Below are 23,496 nucleotides of genomic sequence, written 5' to 3'. Positions count from 1 at the left end.
TGAGAACCACTGATTTCAAGGCAAAAACGAACAAACAAAAAACACAGCACCTGTTCTAAATCTACCGCTATTCCTTAAAAACTCATTTTTAGGAGACCAACAAATTCACTTTCAGAAAGAGATTCTTTAACATCTTCTTGAAAACTGCAGCCCTCTCACTTTCCCTCTTTTCACAGACGTGGGCACCGGGTCTATTTCATATTTCCTAACCGTAGGAAAAACATCACAAATCCTGCGAATATTGGCAACTGTTCCATCCTTGCTCTCCGTGCTGCTGACGGGTGGGGTCTGCAGCAAACGGAAAGCCCGCCATTCATCATCAGCGCACCGCTGCCGGGCAGGACAGCGGGCTCAGCGTCACCAAAGCTACTCATTTTTGCAAGGGAGGCTGGAAATCTGAATTTTTAATGTGAAATCTGCTCATTTTTAGAGGTTGGCAACCAACTCAAAAAGTTTTCAATGAAACTATGGGCAAAAACGAGAACAAAACCACCACCACACCCCGCTGCAGTTTTGCACTTGATTTTCCCCAGTGGCCCCCAGCGTACAGCTCCTGGTGTGAATTGCTGGGGACCTGCAGACGCTGTCATGTGAAGAGAGGGCGCCCTCGTGTTAAAGAATTGAATACCACCGTCCTAGACTAAAAGGATAATCAGTCCTTTAGCCCTCTATTAACCATCCTCTTGCTAAGACCTCTTACTGCCAACATCTCCTGGCGGGTGAGCTGAATACCAGCTCCCGGGCATCAGTACACACCTTCCAAGGGCTGCCAATGTGTGTCCAACTCCGTCTCACCCCGGAGCTGAGCGCCCCAGCCTGGGTCCAACCTTCCCTGGAAGGGAAGCATAGGACAAGGTTTGGGGGCCAGAAGGGACCCTGGAGAGTCTGTCCTACTCTGTCTATGGAAGAGTGGTGCCTCCACAGCTGGTGAGAAGGTTTGGAAGGGGAGGCGGCAGTGAGGAAGCTGATATAGCTTAAGGAGTGAGGCATGCACCACCGGCTGGGCCGGGAGGCAGAGAAGGCGGTCAGAGGCAAAGCCGTGCACAGAGCGGGAACCAAGGAGAAAGGGGATCGGGCACAGCAGCCTCGGAGGACAGACGCGCATCCATGGGGTGTCAAGGGGAGATGACACAGCTGCCGCAGTAAGCAGAGAGATCCCCACGGGATCGCCGGCGCTGGGCAGCTAGAAGCCAGCACCCTTGGAGCACAGGGCCTGGGGGGAGGACGGCTGGGTCCATCCCTCATCGGAGCAGTGCAGGGCTCCAGGGCAGGGGAGTGTGTGTGTTGGGACCGCTGGGGAGGGTGCTGGGGGGAGCAGGCAGTGGCCGCAAGAATCACAGGCCCTGGGAGAAGGGGATGCCCCCTCTGGTCCCCAGACCTCACGCTTCCCAGCCAGCCTGCGTGTCCCTGTCTGAGCTGCATCACACCAGCTTCTGGCTCTCCCCCCACTGAGAACCCTTCCTTTCTCCTTCCAGCTTTTTCTTGGAAAGGAAATCCCCAGCCATCCACAGGAGGTTTCAGGCTCACTGGGTCACCACTCTAAGGCCAGGTGTCATTTTTTTGGTTTTGAAAGTCTGACCCACGGTAAAAAGCACATTTTACTTCACAACCCAATATACGTGCAAAGCAAAAGTTTCACATAGCAACACATGCTTTACCACGTGCAATGCACTCTGCTGTCTTCCCACTCTATTTTCCATGCTGCTTAATACGGATTATAGACACGTTGTGGCTGGGGACTCCTGCTTTGAGAAGAAACACCACTTTACCTGGTCCCGATCGATATCCGCTTTTAAAACTCCTGCCTTTATACCCCTCCCCCCACTCTCCATCATAAATTCCTGCAAGAGATTCCTTTGCTTTGCGCTTTCCTTGGCCCGCCCAGGCAGGGGTGAGCGCTCCCAATCTCCAATCTTCCAGCCCCACAGACTGTGTACACCACTCACAGGCCCTAGATTCCAACTGTACAAATTTCCTCTTTTCAAGAACAGGGTCGGCACTTTGCTGTACAGCAGAAGCTAACACAGCATCGTAAAGCAACTATACTCCAATAAAAATTAAAAAAAAAAAAAAAAAAAAAAGACCAGGGTCAGGAATTCCCTGGCCGTCCAGTGGTTAGGACTCCGCGCTTTCACTGCTATGAGCCCGAGTTTGATCCCCGGTTGGGGAACTAAGATCCAGCAAGTCACGTGGCACATCAAAGAAGGGAAAAAAAAAAAAAAAACACTGGTTCGAAGTCTTTGGAGCCAATGCACTTAAAATATCTGTCGAATGTTTGATATTATAGAAGAGGGAGCCCGGCTGAGGCTTTTCTAAATGATGAGAAAACTGTAGTGCATTTCAAGGCACACCCAAGACCCAATCTCCAGAGAAGCCCTCTGTTGCTGGCAGCCGCCTCTCCCTGTCACTGGGGAACGAGCTGCATGGATGCTTATGGTTTGCAAACTGCTCTGCCCTCAGGTGCTTCACACCCCCATCAGGACCCAAATACCGCTGCTGACAGTTTCACACCGGCCGTGACGCTGACCCTCCACCACAGCGCTGGGGAAGAGATTCCCGGACTTCGTGGGGAAACTGAGCCTCAGTGAAGTGGACACAGTTGTCACACGGGAGGCGGCTGAATCCACATGAATCCGTTTTCCAGACTCTTAACTTCCATGCTCTTTCCAGATGCCTTCACGGCTTCTGATCCTGTTACATAATCCTGTGTTCCTTACACGCCCTCCAACTTGTGACGCAAGAAAGGAGCACCCCCGAGTGGGCCACCCTCTCTGCAGCCCCCGTAAGTCTGGTGTGGACACCCACAGCTGTCCTGACCCCACCACACAAGTGCCTGCACGAGCCACAGGGGCCCGAGTCAGAAGTCCCCCGGGGGACCTGGTTCCCGTCCCGCTCTCTCTCTGGCTGGCTGTGTGACATCTGGCAGGGCGTGTACCTCTCTGGGCTTCTCCCTCATCTAGAGCCCAGGGAGCTGAACCAGCCAACTCCCAAGGTCCTTCCAGGCTTCTCCTGAATATTCTATCTGCACCATGTGGAGCCATCGGGCCCCAACCGGGAGCCACACCTGGGAAGGAAGAAAAGGCAAAACAGAGGAGGCGAAGATCCAGACCGGGGAACCAAGTCAAAGGAAACAAGGAAAACTCACTCCGCACTCAGCTCACTTCAGACACCACCCTGGCCGGTGGCTTGCTCCTCTTTCCGGAACCTCGGGTCCCCAGGCGGCCCAGACGCACTGAAGGAGTGAGGAAAGGTGACCCGTGGGGAAGCAGAAGAATCACCCTCCGGCCCAGCAGGGGGCCAGCGAAGCAGGGCTTCTTCCCTCCCTCCCTCCTGCTCGCAGGTGTGAGGCTACCCTTCCCGCTCTCACCCTGCTCCAATGAGCTTCGAGCAACCTGCCCTATGTATCAGCGGCAACGTCCCGGGTGCCCACTCACCTCGGCCCCGCAGTCCCTCCTCTTGCAAAGCTGACCCACTGGTCACTTTCTGCCACCCTCTCCACATCTGCTGCTTCCCCCGTGGCATCAGCTAATTCACTGTGCAAAGCAGCACTTATATATAGAAAGTTGCAGCCACGCAGGTTAGCATTAAAATAGAGACTTCACGTTGCTGTGGCAACCAAACAAATGATATTCAAAACGAAAGAAGTACTCTGCAATCGGGTAAGCATGTCCACAGCCTTCCAGCACAGCCGTGCGGTTTCCCCCGCGAGGGTAGGTGGGCCTGGTCCTCCATGAACCTCCTCCCTGTTAAGTCACCCGCTCTGCTTTCAGCTGTGGCCATGGCCCCCTGCACAAGCTCCTTCCTGAAGCCAGCTCCTTACCCAGAACAGACCTGAGGCCAAGACACTGAAGGAGTACGATGACCCTGACCAGGTGTTATCAGTTTGCAAAAGCTCTACTCCTCGAGCACCAAGGAGAAGCAGCCTGCGGCCCCGGTGTTACTCCCAAGGATGCTTCTGCAAACAAAGGGGGTTTCTGCCAACTGTTGGCCACAGGCAAAGAGTCAAGAGGCACCAGTGAGCTGAGTGACACTGGCAGGCTGCTTTCCCTCTCCGAGCCTCAATTTAAAAATAAGGGAGCATACTACTATATATACAATAGATAACTAATAAGGACCTACTGTAGAGCCCAGGGAACTCTACTCAATACTCTGCAGTGGCCTAGGTGGGAAAAGAATCTAAAAAAGAGTGGATGTATGTGTATGTATAACTGATTCACTTTGCTGTACACCTGAAACTAACACAACACTGTAAATCAACTATGCTCCAATAAAAACAAAAATAAGGAGGGACAAGGGATGGAGAAGTAGCCTAGTGCCTCCCACCTCTGTTTTCGCTTCCTTTTTTTTTTTTTTCTCACTTTCCTTGTTTCCCTAGTCCCTGGGCATATGCCTTAACCCTGCCACATACGTCCTGATGTTGCTGCAGTCCTCAACCTCACGCAGAAGCTACTGGTTCCTAGTCTGCCACGTGGAATAAGCCTCTCTCATTCCTGTTCAGCACAGCCATCACCCAGAATGTACATAGCCGTCAAGTATGCTCCCTTATTTTTAGTTATTCAAGGAGCCACCAAGAGCCCGGGGGGCCTTAGACAACCCTCTGAGCCTTTCTGAGATTTGTTTACACGTTTCAAAACCAGACATGACCTAGGGTGACTAAAATTTAAAAGATGGACAATACCAAGTGCTGGTGAGGTTGCAGAGCAACTGGAAACCTCATCCGTTGCTGGTGGGAATGCAAAAGGGTACAGCCACTCTGGAGAGCATCTTGGCAGATAAAAATAAAAATATAATATGTGTAAAATTCATAGAACTGCACACCCAAAAAGGTCAATTTTACTATCTGACCAAAATTAAAATAAATGCTATTTTCGCCTTGAAAAAGTAAAAAAAAAAAAAAAAAAAAAAAAAACAAATCACAAATGATGATACTATCTCCTCATAGTATTATTCAGATCAAAAGTTGGGTCCTGGGCTTCCCTGGTGGTGCAGTGGTTAAGAGTCCGCCTGCCGATGCAGGGGACACCCGGTCCGGGAAGATCCCACGTGCCGCGGAGCGGCTGGGCCCGTGAGCCGCGGCCACTGCGCCTGCGCGTCCAGAGCCTGTGTTCCGCAACGGGAGAGGCCACAGCAGTGAGAGGCCCGCGTACCGCAAAAAAAAAAAAAAAAAAAAAAAGTTGGGTCCTCACAAGCAAGAAGGATATACTGTACAGCACAGAGAAGTATAGCCATTATTTTGTAATAACTTTAAATGGAATATAATCTATAAAAATACTGAATCACTGTGTTGTACACCCCAAACTAATATAATATTGTAAATCAACTACACTTCAATGAAAAAAGTGGGGTCCTCACCAATAAACTGTAAAGTCCTGAGAACTATTAGTTATTGGTCCCACTTTTAATTACAAAGATCTTCTTCTTGCTCTAGACGAACAGTTCTCAACCTTGGACCATCAGGACCACCAGCATCAGCCGGGAATTTGTTTGAAAGTACAAACTTTGGGGCCTCACCCCAGCCCTCCTAAATCAGAAACTCTGGGGGTGGGGCCCCGCAATCTGTTTTAATAAGCCCTCCGGGTGAGTGATTCCAGTGCAGGCTGAAATTTGGGGACCACCGGCCTCCATACACCCATTAGACCCAGCTAAGGCCAGCCCATCACCGAACGGTCTGGCCCTTTAATATGAAAAGCATGGAGACAGGTGATGTCTTTCTCCATATCCCCCCTTGCTCACTGACTTCTCCCTCTTTTTTCTTCTCTCCCTGCCTCTGCCTTTCCTCTGCCCCCAGGCCAGCAGTTGCCCCGAACCCCCGAGGAGCCAGGGGCCACAGCTCTGTCTGACCACGCCCGAGGCGGCAATTGACATGGACTCACTGCTGTTTCAGCTGAGACGCCTGGAAGGAAGGGTCACTGTGACCTCAGCTGAGGACCAGGGAGCAGCCCTGGGCTGCACAAATCCCTGGCAGGCTCTGCAAACGCTCCTCCCTCCTGACCTAGCCGCCCCCCTCCCAACTCTCAACTCCTAGAGCACCGCTCGAACCAAACCCTGGAAAAGCACCATGCCCTGCTTACCCCAGAACAACAACTTCAAAGCCGCTTCGCATGGATTCTGGCTCCGAAGCCACACAGAGATGACGGATCACAACGAAGAAATCAGAACCATATGGATTTCATAGTCGGCAAAACAAACAGAATTACAGCATCGGGGTTGTGGCACGAAGAAACCCGGGCGCTGTATGTTTAGCCCAGAGCCCACGCTTGGGGGCCCCCAGCACGGGCTGAGCTCCCCGGCCTCTCCTTCCTGCCCACGACACCCACAAACAGTGCCAGGGGCGCCCGGCGTGCTGGCCCTCCTTGCCGAGGACTCTGACATTTATTGAGTCTTTATAGTCTCTTTTATGGTGCAGTTGAAGATAGTTCAGCTTCTTTTCTAGTATCGTTCAAATATGCAAAAGCACACTCTGGAGCCTCAGGGAGGGGCTGGGGGGAGCAGCTGTGGCCCCTACCCCCGCTCCCTTTTCCATGCTGGGTGTACAGCCAACCGTGCTGGGGGCACCCACTCCTGGCCTCATCACACAGAGACTCTTTCCCAGTTTCTAGGGAAACGGCATGGTGGTCCCCGTAGCCAGTGTTTCTGCATCAGGGGCCATCTGGCCCCACAGGGGGACATCTGCCAATGCCTGGAATCCTTTACTGGTGGTCACAATGGGGGTGGGAGAGATGGGCAGGTGTAGCAGTTCCCTATTGCTGCCCCCAGGCCAGCGATACCGCAGTGACCGCAAACTTAGTAGCTTAAGACAACACAGATTTCTCAGAGTTCTATATTTCAGAAATGGGTCTCACTGCACTGAAATCAAGCTGTCTGCGGGCCATGTTCCTGTGGAGGCTCCAGGGAAGAATCTGCTTCCCCGTCTTGATTTTTAGCTTCCAGAATCCACCTGCATTCCTTAGCTCCTGGCCCCTTCCTCCATCTTCAAAGCCAGCAATGGTGGGTCGAGTCTCTGTCACGCTGCCATCTCTCTGGTTTTCTCTCTTCTGTCTCCCTCCTCCATTGATAAGGACCCTTGTGATTATATTAGGCCCACCTGGATAATCCAAGCTACTCTCCTCACCTCCAAGTCAGCTGATTTGCAATCTTTTTTTTTTTTTTTTTTTTTGCATTACGCAGGCCTCTCACTGTTGTGGCATCTGCCGTTGCGGAGCACAGGCTCCGGACACGCAGGCTCAGCGGCCATGGCTCACAGGCCCAGCCGCTCAGCAGCACGTGGGATCCTCCCGGACCGGGGCACGAACCCGCGTCCCCTGCATCGGCAGGCAGACTCTCAACCACTGTGCCACCAGGGAAGCCCTGATTTGCAATCTTAATTCCACCTGCAACCTCGAGTCCCCCTGACCACGTGACCTAACATACACACAGGTTCCAGGAACGGGGACGTGGACATCTGGGCGGGGGGCATCTAGTGAGTAGAGGCAGGGATGCTGCTACACATCCTACAATGAACAGGACCCCCAGGCCCACAACAAAGAACGCTTCATCCCCAAATGCCAATAGCGCCGAGGCTAAGAAACCCTGGTAACAGGCTACCACTGAGCAGGTCTTGGTTGGCTCCCAGTGACCCTGACTCAAGTCTATTTCCACGGAGAGACTAACCGTAGGACTTTTGGAGATCATAGAGAAGCTCTGACACGTGATTAAGGAGGAATATTTACCATCCTGTTAAATATTTTAAAGTAGATTCTGTGACTATTTCAAAATCATCTTCAAATGATTCTTCTTGGATACACAGAAAATATACACAGGCTTTTAAAACAAATAAAATACATCTTGCCCAATGAGGACACATGATCAAATGATCACACTGGACATAGATCATGTAAGTCTCTTTGTGTAAATAACTTCAAATAACATGGCTAATTCTGCTTTGCTGTCGGGTATACAGCGTGGTCTCAGAAATCCCTGAAACAGCAAACCAGAGCTGCTCACAGCCCCATGCCCTCTCTCCCCCACCCCCAGGGAGGGCTGAGCCACCAGCAGCTCGTGAAGATTCCCAACGACGCTGCAGATCTTACTTCGACCCCACCCCAAATGCCCTCCAGCTCCTGGGCTCCTGTGGGTACCCAGGGGGACCCCCACATGGGCGAGGCTGCAAGGGGGCCCCACCCAGCCCTGCAGATGGCAGGGGCCACCCAGAAAGGACGCGCCCCAGCCAAGGCAACCTCCGCCCCGCTGCGTGGGCCATTTGCTAGCTGGGTTTTCCAGAGTGGGTCAAGAAGGGGCAGCAGAGAGCGAGTCGGTGATGGTTTCTTGGCAATTGCCCGGCAGGGAACAGGCAGGAGAGGAAACTGAGGTTCAAACAGCCACGTGCCCAGGGGTGGGCAAGCATTTACAGCTCCCGAGTGGCGGCGCTTGTTGGGACTGGACCCCAGGTGGCCCTGAGGCTTTCTCAGGGTGACGAGCCCAAGGTCGCACCATTAACAAGACATGACACTGAGGGAGGGCTGAACCTGAACATCTGGCTCTAGACCTCTTAGGCAGTCAGCTTTCCTCTCACCTGCTCGCTGCGGCAGCTTCCTGAGCACCGCCCAGCACAGCTCAACTGCTGGGTATCCTCCCGGGCCAAAAGCCTCCTTCAAGACCCGGGGGCCCACGGCTCCCACCTCCAAGGGCTGCGGAGGGGGCAGGGGAGTGCTATTTTCATGCGGCCACAGCAGTTCCTCTGTGGTTCAGTCCTCACCATGAGTCTCCTCCCTCCACAGACTGTTGCCAAAGAGAGAGCCCTGTCGTAGCAGCAGTGCCCACCCCCCGCTTCCCTTTTCCATTTCCCAAGCACGGATTTCACTAGATCGAACATTAGTCATGCAAATGCCAAGAGAAGTTCAAAGATGCTTTGATAATGGGATTTTCTCATACAAGCAGCTGCTGCCGCTGGACACAGAACTTCTCCACTTCTTGGCTCGCTTACCGGAACGCCCCACCCTTTGGGGCCCCCGGGGTCAGCTTTTCCATCTCCTGTAATGTGTGGGGCTGGTTTTCACACTTGGATTCTTGTGGCAGAGGGAAAGCCTCAAAGGCATGACCTGGCATCTCCAAGTGCAGTGATCTAGGGGCCTGGAAACCACCATGGGCTTCAAGGCATCTTACCAGCCTCAGGAACTACAAGGCCAGAAGCTACTCATGACAGTTACCTGCTCTGTGTGCCTGTCCCGCAGCTACACACACCCCTGCTTCTGGTGAGAGCACCCTGATGTTTTTTTGGGGGGGTTGCACCTTTCCCCCACTCTGTCATCACAGTTTGTGGGGACAGGTAGCCCTCACCTCTCCAAGGAGCCTAGTCTATCCCCCTGGCCATAGTGACTAGAGTTCTGGGATGGGCAGGTGACCCAGAGGCTCAGTCCCTGAACTTTGGTTGGAATTACTGGAGAGAAGAAGCAGTGTTATATAGAATATAAGCCTGAAGCTGCTGGTGGTCACTTTGACACCCTACGGGAAAATAAAAAACAAAACCTCCCTGAGAACAGAAGCCACACAGAAAAGGAGCTGATGAGGGATAGAGGAAAGAGATGAGGATGGGGGAAGGGGAGACATCAGACTGCTGACACTGTGTAAGCCCCTTGATCAAACCATGCCTGAAGCTGACATCCTGGTGGGACTGTTTCAGTTACACCAACCCATAAATTTCTTTTTTTTGTCTGAAGCCAATTTGATTGGCATTTTCTGTAGGATGTGATAGAAAGAGTTGTGCTTAACATTCTCTCGACACAGACCAGAGCATAGTATCAACAGCAGCAAAATTTAAACAACGTAAAGCAGAGAGTATTAGAGATTCAACCCCTTCCATCAGCCTGCATCTGTGGTCAAGTCTTCTCCCAAAGATATATGCGTTTCCAAAGACCCTCTGTATTAGTTTCCTGTGGCCACTGTAAAAAACTACCACAGACTTGGTAGCATAAAAAATAGCAGTATATTCTCTCTCAGTTCTGGAGGCCAGAAGTCCAAAATCTGTATTACTGAACTGAATTCAAGGTTTTGGCAGGGCCACGTTCCCTCTGGAGGTTCTAGGGCAGAAGCCATCCCTTGCCTCTTCTGGCTCCCGGTGGCTACCAGCCTCCCTTGGCTCGTGGTCACATCACTCCGCCTCTGCCATACCCCTCCTCTTCTGTGCAGAGCAAAATCTAACCTAATCTCTGCCTCCCTCCCATGAGGACAGTGGGACTGCATTTAGGGCCATCTGGATAATCCAGGATAATCCCATCTTAAATCCGCAACTTGGTCACATCTGCAAAGACCCTTTTACTGAATCAGATAACGTTCCCAGGTTCTGGGGATTCGAATGTGGACACATCTTTGGGAGCCACTGTCAGCTGTCTCCCCTAGACCCCACCCCCAGTCTGGCCAAGTCAGACCGTTATGGGAAAAATGTGAATGAGCCAGGCCACCATTCACACCTCCGAGGCCTCACAGGGTCTGCTCGGCAGACCAAGTGGCACTCTGGGAGAAGGGATAACCAGAGAGTCGTTAAAACGGGGTCAGGATAGAAGACATGCAAGGGGAGTAGAGTACCAGGCGTGGCCAAGCAGGGCTGGCACCCCCAGGATGAGGTCTGTTCAGGGACATTTGGGGCAGCTGGAGTCAGGGGCCTGTGTCTGCTTGAGGGTGAAATGCAACTTGACCTCAGAGCAAGATGAGGATAATTAGAAGCGACCCCGCACGTGCACGCCAATGTCCCCAGTGAGCAGGAGGGCTGGGGGTGGCACGGGGTGGGGGGGAGAGAGGTTCCCTCTGTAACGGAAGCAGGAGGGATGGAGGGAGAATGAGGGAGTACGATGTGTGACGGGAGGCCACGTCCAGATGGGCGGTTTCTTACAGCTTCGGTGAGTCTGGCCTGTACCTGTTGTCAGGGGGGCCCCAGCACCAGAGAAAAGGAAGGGAAAGACCACCAGCTGGAGAGAACGGAAACTGTGGATTCCAATGCTCACCTGCCGGGCAAGGGTGGGGCCTTGTCTCTGGGAGAACAGAGGCTGGCCACGCCCATAAGGGTGTCTGGGCGGACCCAGATCCACGTGGGGTGTCCACTGCTGCCACCCGCACCACCACCAACCCCCCCTGACCACAACCGGAAGCAGCCTCCCGCCACGAGGGGAGTTGTGTCAGGACACGCCCACATCTCTAGGGAAACACGATGATCAAAAGGAACTTTTGAGCTTCCGTTGCGGTCCGCAGACCTGGCTCATGGGCAAAGTAGGGTTCCCCAAAGCGTAGGCATTCCCATAACACTAGCAACGCCCAAGGTGACCCCGTAGGTGGTGCCCAAGACGACCTGGGAGGGCTAAGAGGCCCGTCTTTAATCAGTGCCACACTCATTTGAAGGCCTATTAGGGAAACCCACATACAACCAGCACATAAGGAGTGTGTGGTCATGGCATTCTTCACGGGCAGCAATGATCCGCTTTGACCGGCTCCTTGGGGGGCTCACTGAACGCCTCCCCTTTACTCCTCCATGCAGACTAGAGCCCCTGCCCCCGAGTTTACCTCTGGCTGAATACCTCCCTGGAGACCCACACAGAGGACCAGGTCACACTCACCCGCCTCAAGCCAGGATGTCTGTTTACCCGCAGTCATGTCAGTTCTCTGAGGACACAGCTTGGATACTGCACGCCCTGCTACGCCCTGGCTTGTGGCGGCCTTCATCCGAGGTCAGAGACCATCCCCCGTTAAGTCTTTAGAGAGACCCCAATTAGTAGACGCTGATCCTGTAACTGAGGGAAGCTGACAGCAACATCCCTTAATCTTGATGCTGACCCCGAGGTGTGGTCACCTCACGTTTTATAAAGAGCCACGGTGTGTTGTCTCTGACACTATCTGTACCAAACAGTGGTCTTGACCTTGGTCACTTCTGCAAGAGCTAGTCTGGGCCTGTGATCTTGCCTTCAGAATCTAACACACGCCACAGTTGAGACCGAGGCCTCACATGAAAACACCCACCAGTTCCTCCCAAACCTCTTAAGCTGCCAGATGAGAAGCTCAGTAATGTCACACCAGCACCCCAGAGGGGCAGCCCCCAACACACTCTCGATAGCCCAGCTCTTCCCGTCAGCGGCGTCAGTGCCCCCAGACCCCTTCCCTCAAATGGCCAGTGCAGCCTGGGCTCTCCTCCAACTGGAAGGCAGAGACCCGCTGTGTCAGGGTTCCCAGGACCACCCAGGTCTGGTCATTCACTAGGAGGGCTCCTAGCACTCGGGACGTAGCCATGATTTATTACAGCAAAAGGATACAAGAAAAATCCATAAAGGGAAATGGTGCCTGGGGCCAAGTCCTGAGGAAACCGGGTGCAAGCTTCCAGGAGTGCCTCCCGGTGCAGCCACAAGGGATGCACCGAATTCCTCCAGCAATGAGCTGTGACAGCGGTAGGAAGTGTGTCTACCAGGGACGCTCAGAGACTCAGAGTCCAGGGGCTTGGTGGGGGGCTGGCCCCACAGGCACCCTCTGCCTGACACACAGCAAAACCCCAGACTCCCAGAAGGAAAGCAGGTGCTCAGCAGAAACCACAATGTCTTTAAGAACAGTTTCCATAAGAGCCGCCCTTACCGTTTCGGGAATGGTGAGAACCCTCCCTAAATTCAAGATCCCGGACGTCAGCCAAAGACCAACAGCGCAAGCAAGCTTTGTTAAGAGACAGCAGTCTCAGGCCGGCTCTGTGGACGGTCTTTGCACACTGGGTATATTGATCGAATGTTCCTTAGAAGGGACCTCCCCTGCTGCCTCTGGCCCATTCGGTGGCAGATTCCTGCCACCGACTCCTAGGCACGTGACAAGTCTGAAATGCTTGTGCTGATGGAGAGCTCACTCCCTTACAAAGTGTGCTGGTCCACGGTTGGCCTGGGCTCACCGACAGCACTTTTCTCCCAGGAACACCGGCCTCCAAGTGCAATATTTCTCGTTGGTGAACACTTCATGGAATAACAACCGCTACTTACTATCACTCCATGTCAGGCGCTGGGCCCAGCACGTGACATACATGAGCTCATTTAATATAATAATTCACGGTTTACAATGGCATCAACTATGGCTTAGAGGCATGTGAGGATGTGCCCAAGACTGCATTTTAAGGGGTGTGAACTCAGCTCTATCTGACCCTGCAGCTTCCCCTGGGAGCCTGTCTTTCACTGACCACATTATCATTTTCAGCATGACATCATACCACTCTTTCTCTTGTTTACTTAATATTTTTAGTGGACTCGCTTTTTTTACTTTAAAAACCATTTTATTTCCCAGAAAATTTTAGCGTATTCTCTGAATGGAAAACGAGTAACATCTGCCAGAAATGCACAGCACAGAAATAATTACAACAAAACAACCGAGCAGCGCTATTCAACCCTAGCTAGACAGTGCTACCCGCTCAGGCCTGCTCTCACCCAGCACCACCCACAACTCCCCTTAAAGGAGAGCACTGCAAAAGGAAAAACCCCCTCCTTTTCTCATTCAATGGTACTGAGAGCCTTGCCCATCGACCACTGAGACCCACCTTTGCCCAGCCTTTTGGGAAACGCTACACAATTACCTTACGCTCTACAGGAACCTGCCCTGCCGGGCTCTGCCGGGCTCACTGTCAGGTAACAGGGAAGCAGGAACTCCCTGCCACCTGTGTGCCCCACCCCGATCCCGCATCGGGACGCGGGATATTCCAGCTCCTTCCTCCCCACCGGCTCCTCTGCTCTCCGGCCTCTGCGGCCACTGGGCCCTGGAGGCACGTGCCGCCGGCACCCACCTGGGTGGGTCAGCTGCCGCCTCTGCCCCCAGCCTGGCCCCCTGTTCTCCCTCATTCCTCGTTTCTGCTCCCATGGGCTCCACTCAGCTGGCCTGACCCTGGGGCATATCAGAAAATGCCAGCAAAGACTCTGTCCCCCTGGCCCACTTCCTAAATCAAGAGGAGGCCAGGAGAGAGGCGTGGAGAGACTGTCAGAGGCAAGTCATAATCTGGAGGTAGGGGTGGATCTGGGATGGGGGAAGAGCAATTAGAAGTTGGAAACGTGCCATTCGTCTCAAACAGGGGACTACATCCAGATTCCCCTTTTCCCAATGGCCCTCCTGTCCGGCCCCACCCCGGGCTCAGAGGAGTCACCCGCTCGGAGGCAGAGGGTCCCACGCAGAAGCCATCCAGGGGTGGCAGCCCAGAAGGCACCAAAGACCCCCAAGCCCAAAAAGGCAGTGGGGTGGCTGAGAGCTGGGGCCTGTGAGACACAGAGACCCGAGCCCCGACTCCACCATCCCCTCGGCTGAGTGACTTTCACATCCGAGACGTGGGATCAAGCTCATACACACCCCATAGGCCTGTGGTGGGGTAGCAGGGAGCGCCCAGGGTCTGGCCTCAGGAACATTATCTCTGTGGAGCTGGGCTCTGGGTCTGAGGCCAAGAACCAGAACAGGAAACGGCCGAAGGTAGGGTATGTGAAGGCGGGCGTGCTCACCCCCGTGTGCAGAGAACAGCCCGACGGGTGGAGCCCGGACCCACAGGTGTTTGTGTCAGAGAGGTGAGGGCTCAGCCTGCAGGTCAGGGGCCTACATGTAGAAACCAGGAACTTTCCCAGGAAAAAATAAAGTCATCTCATGAAAACTCAACAAGGCCACACTGAAGTTGCCCTGACAGGATGAAGATAAACGTTGCCATCTTCCCTGCCGTCCTCTGATGCAGTGGTTTTCAGCCTGGCTGCCCGTGAAAGATCATCTGGGAGATTTTTTCTTTTTTTTTTTTGGCCACGCCATACAGCTTGTGGGATCTCAGTTCCCCGACCAGGGAATGAACCCGGGCCCTGGCAGGGAAAGCCCGGAATCCTAACCACCAGGCCACCAGGGAACTCCCCACCTGGAAGTTTTAAAGCCACCTGGATGCCCAGTAAATCCCCCGGCCCATGAGACAGGATGTCCCGGGGAGAGACCTGGAGATGGCCGCCCTGCAAGCTCGTAGGTGGTTCTAACATGCGGCCGACAGGGCCGCCCGAATGTCTTCGTGGCCACCACGTGCCTCACGGGGGCTGGTATCAGACTCGACCCGGCCCACAGCTTGTTCAGCCGAGGTTAATAATAGGAAAGGCTGGGGCCCCGGGACACAAAGTCAGCACGCTGACCCCGCCAGCCGCCCCTGCTCTGACCATCAGTCATTCCACAGCAGTGATGCTGGCCGGCGTGGTCCCCGGGTCCTCTCAGGGCTGCATCACCTCTGCCTACCCTGGGCAAAGCCGAAGGCCGAAGCTTACGGAGGGCCAGGAGTGCGCTGGAAAAGCACATAGGGAGGCTTCCCCTGCCCAAGGTCTGGGGACGGCCCCCAAGGCATTCAGGTTTCGACTTTCCTGCTGGGTAAGAGGTCCTTCTGTCTTAAAATACACTTTCTGTAAAGCCCTGGAGCCAGACCAAGCCCACAGAAACGCCAGGTTCCACCACTCACTGATAGAATGATCCTCTGCCCACAAGCCTCCCAGATCCACAGGAGTCGATAATGAATGTAAGGGAAAGGACAGAGCAGACCGCTTGACAGCGCTGTTTCTGAGACATGATGGGGAGAGCCAGGGACCACGGCTCGGGGACGGACTGGCCCCCGTGGTCTGTCTGGCCCTAGGATTGGTGCATTACTGGCTTACAGGCAATCTGGGGCGCTGCCCACTGGTTTTGTGCCATTTCTCTAAAAAGCGGGGGTTAAAAAAGAAGAAAGCCAGTGTCAGGATGTCACAGTTCGCCAGCCTCTATTACGACTCTGGGTGTACAGACTGACACTGCCCCTGTCTTGACCAGGGCAGGAAGCACAACGGAGACGTAACCGGAGACGTTCCCTGCCCGGGGACCCAAGTGACTGCAAGGCGAAGGCTCGCAGGAATGAGGCAAGAAAATGGGATTCTGATTGCACAGAGTGTGACAGGGCTAGAGAACGGTGACAAGCGACGTGTGAATCACAAAGATGAGAGCTTCCCGGGATGCAACATGTCCGAACAGGCCAGGTGGCTCAGCCTGAGAAACAGGAAAATGGGGAAGAGCGTGGAAACACAGTTTGAGGCCAGCAAGACCTCTCCCCAGCCAGCGTGGGCTGCGATCTTTCACAGCCGCTGGTAACAATCCTGGAAGTCAGAATGGTTTTCACTGGAGCCTCTTCTCTAAGTATAGGGTCTGCCTGCTATCCCCGAGGTCCGGGGGAAAGCCATGGTGTAGATGACAAAATGACAGCACGGACCCTTGCTCTATAAAGCATGGTCCACGCACCAGCAACAGTGAGCTTGTTAGAAACGTAGCATCCAGGCCCCTCCCCAGACCTCCAGCGTCTGAATCTGCGGTTCGCTAAGCACCCCAGGTGAACTGTGCTCGGGTTAATGTTTGAGAAGCTCCTACCTGCAGCACAGGTTCTTTTACTGCCGCACAAGGTACCTCTCAGGGCGCTAACCACGTGCTCATTCAAGCACGTAACAATCACACAGACGGCTAACTTTATAGGCGGTTTCCGTTTACGCATCTTACACTGACTTTTTCCCCCCGTCAAATTCAAGGCTGCAGCTACTTCCTCGGTTCCCGACTCACAGATCAACTGAGGTGATCACCGATTAAAATGTCTCCCCACAGCCATTGAACTTGAGAGAGTAACCTTTCCAGATTTATTTGCCCATCTGTTCACTTACTTATTTACTGTTTGCTGCACTCATTCAAACACTTAGTGGGCACCTACTCTATGTCAGGCACTGAGAAGCAGAAGATAAACGACCCGGCCCGGCCCTGGGAAGAGTGTACCTCCTGCAAAGAGAGAAAGATGGCAGACAGGCGGTCACGGTGCAGAGAGACGGATGTGTGCACGGCTAAGGGGAAAAACCAAGGGGTCCAGAAAGGCATCCTGGGAGGAAATGCTGCCTACAGGCCATCATAACCACATGCTTTCTCTTTAACCAGGCTTTTCGCTTTGCTTTTTCTGCTCCCTCCTGTTTTGCATTCTATCCGATTGATTGCATTTTCTTTATTCTCCCTCCAACCCCACAAACTTGGTATTTATAGAGTCTATTTATACTACTTAGGTGGTTACACTGACGTTTTTAACATGTACACTTGACTTCAAGCATAAAGTTAATCAATAGCTCTTTTCTCCTTCTGAATAATACAAAACCCTGCAGTGCTTTCACTTTGATCTCCTCTAGTGACCTTCCAGGTGTCCCGAGTTTGAATCAGTGGAAGGTGCTGTTTTCCCACAAGTCCTGGGGCCGCCTGTTTTTTTGCTATCTCCTGCCACTGATCATTTTTCAGAAAAACTAAAAATTTCAAATTGACTCAGGCGGAAATAGAAAACCTGCATAGATCTATAACCTTCAAAGGAATCGATTCTGCGGCCTAAAACCTACCTTAAAAAAACGATCATGGGTTTATGTGGTTTTACTGACAAAGTTTTCTCAAACCTTTAAGGAAAAGGCAACACTTACACACAATCTCTCTCAGAAATAGAGAGAAAAACCATCAGTTCCTTTTATAATACCCTGATACCAATCTTCAAAGGAAAGCAATGTAAGAATTCAAAGCCTAACCTAACCTCACAGAGCACAGGTATAAAAATTCTAAATACACATTAGCAAATCCTGGGGATGGAAGGACCGTTTTATACCCTCAATAAAGTTTTCCTAAATAAGAAATAAAAAGCACAGTCTATGCAGTAATAAATACATTTGACTAGACTACAATTTAAAAATTCCACATGACAAAATATACCATTTTTAAAAAATGAAAAAGCAATGCTTCAAAGACAGCATGATGGAAAAGTGAGCAGAGTATGAATAGGAAATTCACAGGAGAGGAATTCTGAAAGGCAAATACACATATGGAAATATACACAACCTCACTAGCAATGAAGGAAACGCAAACACAAGTTAAATCTGGGGTGCAATATTTTACACGTTCAGATGGCAAAAATAAGCGTGCCTTGTTGGCAAGGGGAGTGGATATTGTAATATTCTGTGGGTAGAAGTATATGTATGTTGGCAAAACCTCTCTGGAAAATACAGTGGCAAAATCCGAAGGTATATACTCATACCCAGATGTTCTCCTTATAGGTATCTGCCCCAGAGGAATACTCATACAAGTGCACAAGGAGAAATGCACAATTGTTTCTAAATGTCTAAAATGTCCACCCACAGGAATAAACTATGAGATACACATGTGCTAGAAAACTACAGGGCAGCTGAAATGAACTAGGTCTACATGTACCAACACGGATAAACTTCAAAAAGCCTGTGAAGAAAGCCAATCCCAAAAAGATAAATATAATTTCATGTAAGTTTCAAAATACACAAGACATTAGTGAATGCTATTTTAGACACCTACATGCTCATAAAAGTTTTAAACATGCTCATGGGAAAGATACGCCAACAACAGAACAGTGGTTACCTCCGAGGAGAGAAGGTGCAAAGGGAATAGAACTGGAGGAACACACAGGGATTTTTTTTTTTAATGTCGAGTAATTATGTTATTTTCGAGTGACATTTGGCAAGTGTTGATACTTGTGGAATCCAGAGACGGTGATAAGTACATGAAAAATGTTCACCATCATTAATCCTCCGGAAAATACAAGCTGAAAGCACAACGAGAAACTACTTCATACTCACTAGAATGGCAAAAAAAAAAATGTTGGCAAGGAGCTCGGATAATTGAAAGCTCATATGCCTGCTGTGAGCGACCAGTGAAGTGCAGAAAATAGTTTTGCCGTTTCTTATACAAACATACACTTACCATATGATCCAACAATTTCACTCCTAGGTATTTACACCAGAGAAATGAAAACATGTCCGAAAGACTTATACGCAAATGTTCACAGAATTACCCGTAACAGCTAAAAGCTGGAAACGACCCAAATGTCCATCAGGTGACAAATGGATAAGCAAATTCTAGTATGCTCAACCAGTGGAATTCTACTTAACAATAAAAAGGAATCAACAACTGATACAACAATATGGATAAATCTCAGACGTTATCCTGTGCAAGAGAGGCCAGATTCAAGGGTACACACCGCATGATCCATTTCTGTGAAAACCTAGAATAGGCAAAACTAATCTATAGGGTAGAAATCAGAGGTGACCTGAGGAGATAAGTGGGAGGAGAGAGAAACTGACCGCAAATGGGCAAGACAGAACTTCCTGGAAAGATGTCCTAGACTTCGATTACAGCGGCAGTTGCACAGGTGTATCTATTTGTCAAGTCACTCACCTGTACACTGAGAATGGGGGGATTTTAGTTTACGGTAAATTATAGCTTATGGTAAATTTTATTTTATTTATTTATTTGTGGGCAATTATATACTTTATGGTAAAACAGATAAACTACAGTTGATTTTTAAAATAGGGATAGTAGATACATTTGTTATAATCTCTTGTTTTTCGTAGACAAATTTTATTAAAAATTAAGTGGGGGCTTCCCTGGTGGCGCAGTGGTTGAGAGTCCGCCTGCCGATGCGGGGGACGCGGGTTCGTGCCCCGGTCCGGGAGGATCCCACGTGCCGCGGAGCGGCTGGGCCCGTGAGCCGTGGCCGCTGCGCCTGCGCGTCCGGAGCCTGCGCTCCGCAACGGGAGAGGCCACGACAGTGAGAGGCCCGCGCACCGCAAAAAACAAACAAACAAACAAAAAGGAACGTAAGTGTTTTTAAAAAAGAAAAAAAAAATTAAGTGGATTTTAGAAAGTACTGATCATTAATTGCATCTACTGTGGAGCAGGAGGTTTCAGGGGGAGAATAAAGAACTAAGAAGGCGACTAATGCTAAGTCCTAACCCTTCCCAGTGGAGGAGCTGTCTATTTAATCATTGGAGCAGTCTTATCAGAAACCCAAGGGTCCTTTGAGATTATCAAGTTCAAGTCTCTCATTTTCAGAAAAGCAGCCCAAAGTGAGATTTGTCCAAGATCCCTGCCGCAGACGTTTGTTGCTTAACCTGCCCAGTGTCCTTTACCTGTATCTTAACAGCCCCACTCCTTTTTTTAGGGAATTCTCTCTCTCCCACTAGGCCCTTTCTCTGCGCATCTCTTAATCCAGGGGCCAGCCCTCCCCCTACAAGCCCTAGGGGGTCTCAGGGGGTCCCTCCCCTTTCACAGGGCAAAGGTGTGTCTGCCTCCAGGTGGTCTCTGCTGACATCTGGGGAGATACTCCTCCATCACAGCCAAGCACACCTGACTACACTCTGTTTGCTTTATACGATTGTTTACACGATTGTTCTTACTAGTCCTACCCCCCCGGTTCCACACAGCTGAGCATCTCGGTTTCTATCTGCTTTCAGGAGGTTTCCCCAGCCTCCCGTCCATTCTGTGAGCTCCCAGTATCTTTGCAATAAATTCCACTCAGCTGACATCAGCCAGAATCGGTTTCCGAAGCGTGCAACCAAAGAACCCCACGGGACACATCACCCAACCGGCGCAAGGTAGACGGGGCCCACAGCCCAGAGTTCTGAATCCTCCAAGGTGTCCCTGGGCGTGGCGGCCACCTAGCTAATGCCTCAGGAGCCTCAGCGGCCATGTCTCAATCCCCCGAGGCTGCTGGGACACGGCATGAGAAAGTAAGTGATCACGTATTGAGTGATACATTAAGCGCTCTGACATGCTTTAATTTCGTCCTTCCCACAGCCTGGTAATGTAGGGATTACCACACTTTATCTATGAGGACACTAAAGAGGGAGAAAAGTATTTTCCCAAGGTTACAGAGCTCGTAAGTGACAGCGCCAGAACTTGAGCCAACTCTGTTCAACTTTAAAGCCTGGCTCTTGTCACTTCATCAGGCTGCCTCGTCCCAAGAAAACATTCGGTCTTCTGCATCTCCTACTTTACAGTCAGGTCTCCGGGACTTCAAATTAGGCTTCAGAGGCACAACTGGATGCTGGCTGCACCCACAAAGCAGCGGGGGGCGGGGGCGGGGCTGGAGGGGGGCAGTCAACACTTACAGAAGGCCAGGACACCCACCCAGGAGAGCGTGACAGCGGATGGGGTGGTGGTGGTGATGCGGTGCGGGGCTGAAGAGGACACTGCAGCCTTCGGGAGAACACATGTGCCCGGGGAACAGTGTGGGGAAACATCCACATCCCTGCGGAGTAGAAGTGAATTCTTTCTGCTTTGAGATGAATACGTGTTCGGTTCCCATGGCAATGGAGCATGCGCACTGCCGTCCATACCTGTAAGTGAGTGACTCACGTTTTTGGCATTGCACTAGCCCCGTCCTAAGTCATTAGCTAATCAGCTGAGAATGCATACACTCGGGTGAGGTGGGGTGAGGTGGGGTGAGGTGGGGTGAGGTGGGGTGGGGTGGGGTGGGGTGGGGTGGGGCGGGGCGGGGCCGGGGCGGGGGGGAAGGCGGGTAAATAGAGTCTCTGCATATCCTTCTGAGGCCCCGAGAGCAGGGATCACATTTCCTTGGTTTTTGAGCAGCGACTGCAATACCTGGCACCTTCCCTGCTCCCAAACTATCGTAAGGAACCTGAGTTTGTTGTGGGCTCTCTAAATAGAGGGGGATGGGAGCAGAGTTTCGGTTAAAACCAAGGGTAGGGAATTAAACATGATGCGAAAAGTGAATCAACTTGGGTTGCACAAGCTGTTGAAATAAGTAAGAACTGCCGACTTGGGTTCGGTCATACACGTTTCCAGGGAGGAGGAAAAGGGGTCTTAGAAGATACCTAGCTCCTGGGAATGCATCACAGCTACTTGAACTATAAGAGAGATTGTGGCGAGGGGGGCAGGGTTAAGAGCTGAAGCCTAGATTCCAAAGAGATTCCAGTGCCAGTCTCCGTAGGAAGAGGAGGCCTAGAAACCACAAGGAGTCCTCCAGACCAACCTGGAAAACCTTCAGTGGCTCCCACGTAACTAAAATGACCCCATCAGTTTAACAAAGGACCTCTACAGGGCACCAGCAGATACAGCAAAGGGTTACGTGAAAGGGTTTTTTTCCCCTCTAAACATAAGGAGAACCCCTGTGGTCCCACTTAGTTTCAGGAGAGTTCATCAAGAGGTTCAGGTGGGGCTTCCCTGGTGGCGCAGTGGTTGAGAGTCCGCCTGCCGATGCAGGGGACACGGGTTCGTGCCCCGGTCCGGGAGGATCCCACATGCCGTGGAGCGGCTGGGCCCGTGAGCCGTGGCTGCTGAGCCTGCGTGTCCAGAGCCTGTGCTCCGCAACGGGAGAGGCCACAACGGTGAGAGGCCCATGTATCACAAAAAAAAAAAAAAAAAAAAAAAAAAAAAAAAAAAAGAGGTTCAGGTGTGCATGGGGAAAACCCAAAAAGGAAATTCTATCAGGGAGGGAGAGTCCAGAGTAAGGAGACATCCCACCCACCCACCCAGATTTCAGAGGAAGCTGCTCCTGGCCTCCCCAGGAGGGCTATACACATAAACTATCCCAATTTCTGATAATCAGGCAGCCCTCTCCCAGAAGATGGGATTACTGGTAAAGAAGTGGACCAGGATGTTTTCTGAGGGGCATTCGTCATCACCACCATGTCAACAGCACTTGCCAGAAAAGGTTTATACTGGAGTTTGGCACCTGCTTGTTCCAGCTTGGCAATGAGCTTGTCAGCTCCTGGGACACAGGGGGCCAAGTGTCCACACGGGGTGTCTACACTGCCCACAGCACCCATCAGACATGCCTTGCACACTGAAGAAGTTCAATAAAGGTTCACTGAATCACGATGGATGGATGGATGGATGGATGAAGAGGGCTTTCTGAAGGGTTCCCTCAAGCAGTTCGGAAGACTTCAGTACCGTAAAGAGGACTGACTCAGAGCCTTACCGTCTCAGAAGGCAGCCCCCCCCGACCCGCTGAGCTCGGAAACAAGGGCCCCTTTCTTTATGGCACAGAAATGGAAGCAGGGCTAAATTCTGAAATCCTCCCAGTTCGGAAATCCACAGGCCCCTAAGCATCCTCTGTTAAGAAAGTAACTGAGGGAGTTCCCTGGGCATTCAGGGGTTAGGACTCAGCTCTTTCACTGCCGTGGCCCCAGGTTCAATCCCTGGCCGGGGAACTAAGATCCCAACAGCCGAGCATCGGGGGCCAAAGCAACCACCGCCACCACACAAAGAAAGTAACTGAAAATAAAGAAACGCACCACCTGTTAGGGGTTGTAGCCAGAAGGAGGGGAGGGAATAAAATCTTGATGGGCTGTGCCAGGAGCAGACAAGTCCGCTAGGCAGGGCGGCTGCTGGGGCTTCACCCAGAGCGGACCTCCCCCATCTCACTGTCAAAAGGCAACCGCACCAGCTACAACTTAGTAAGATTAAAGGCGGAAAAGGCATGTGCTGCTTCAAAAGACAGAAGAAAGGAAGAATAAGTTACTGAGCCAGACGAACTGTGGCTCCGTTAGGGGTACCTTGGAGGCGGGCTGGGGTCGGACGGATGACGGAGACGGGTCCAAGATCCCAGGCAGCCCGGCTGCTGGCACCCTTCCTGCCTCTAACAGTCCAGTACCCTGAGCCCCTCAGCTGAGGCGACGAGGGTTCAGAGGCAAGGGACCAAGCGCGCCAACA

At 51.8% G+C, this 23,496-nt stretch overlaps 1 protein-coding gene across 6 annotated transcripts in view; it reads right to left on the bottom strand.

Annotated features, from left to right (window-relative positions):
* The window catches only part of GAS7 (growth arrest specific 7), a 196,748-nt gene that overhangs the window by 106,946 nt on the left and 66,306 nt on the right, over window positions 1–23,496 (bottom strand). The window contains exon 1 of one of the 6 annotated variants that reach the window (XM_067022094.1): window positions 6,072–6,522. The exons of 2 other annotated variants lie outside the window; for them this stretch is intronic. The gene's annotated coding sequence lies outside the window, so the exon portion shown is untranslated. Of the gene's footprint in view, window positions 1–3,434; window positions 3,558–6,071; window positions 6,523–23,496 lie in introns of those variants that run through there. 3 more of the 6 variants (XM_067022091.1, XM_067022093.1, XM_067022089.1) reach the window with 3 other exon arrangements.

Source organism: Kogia breviceps, chromosome 19 (genome assembly GCF_026419965.1).
Source record: "Kogia breviceps isolate mKogBre1 chromosome 19, mKogBre1 haplotype 1, whole genome shotgun sequence".
NCBI classification, from domain to species: domain Eukaryota; kingdom Metazoa; phylum Chordata; class Mammalia; order Artiodactyla; family Physeteridae; genus Kogia; species Kogia breviceps.
Note: the sequence above shows the minus strand (reverse complement) of the source record. Positions and strands in the feature narration are given on the sequence as shown.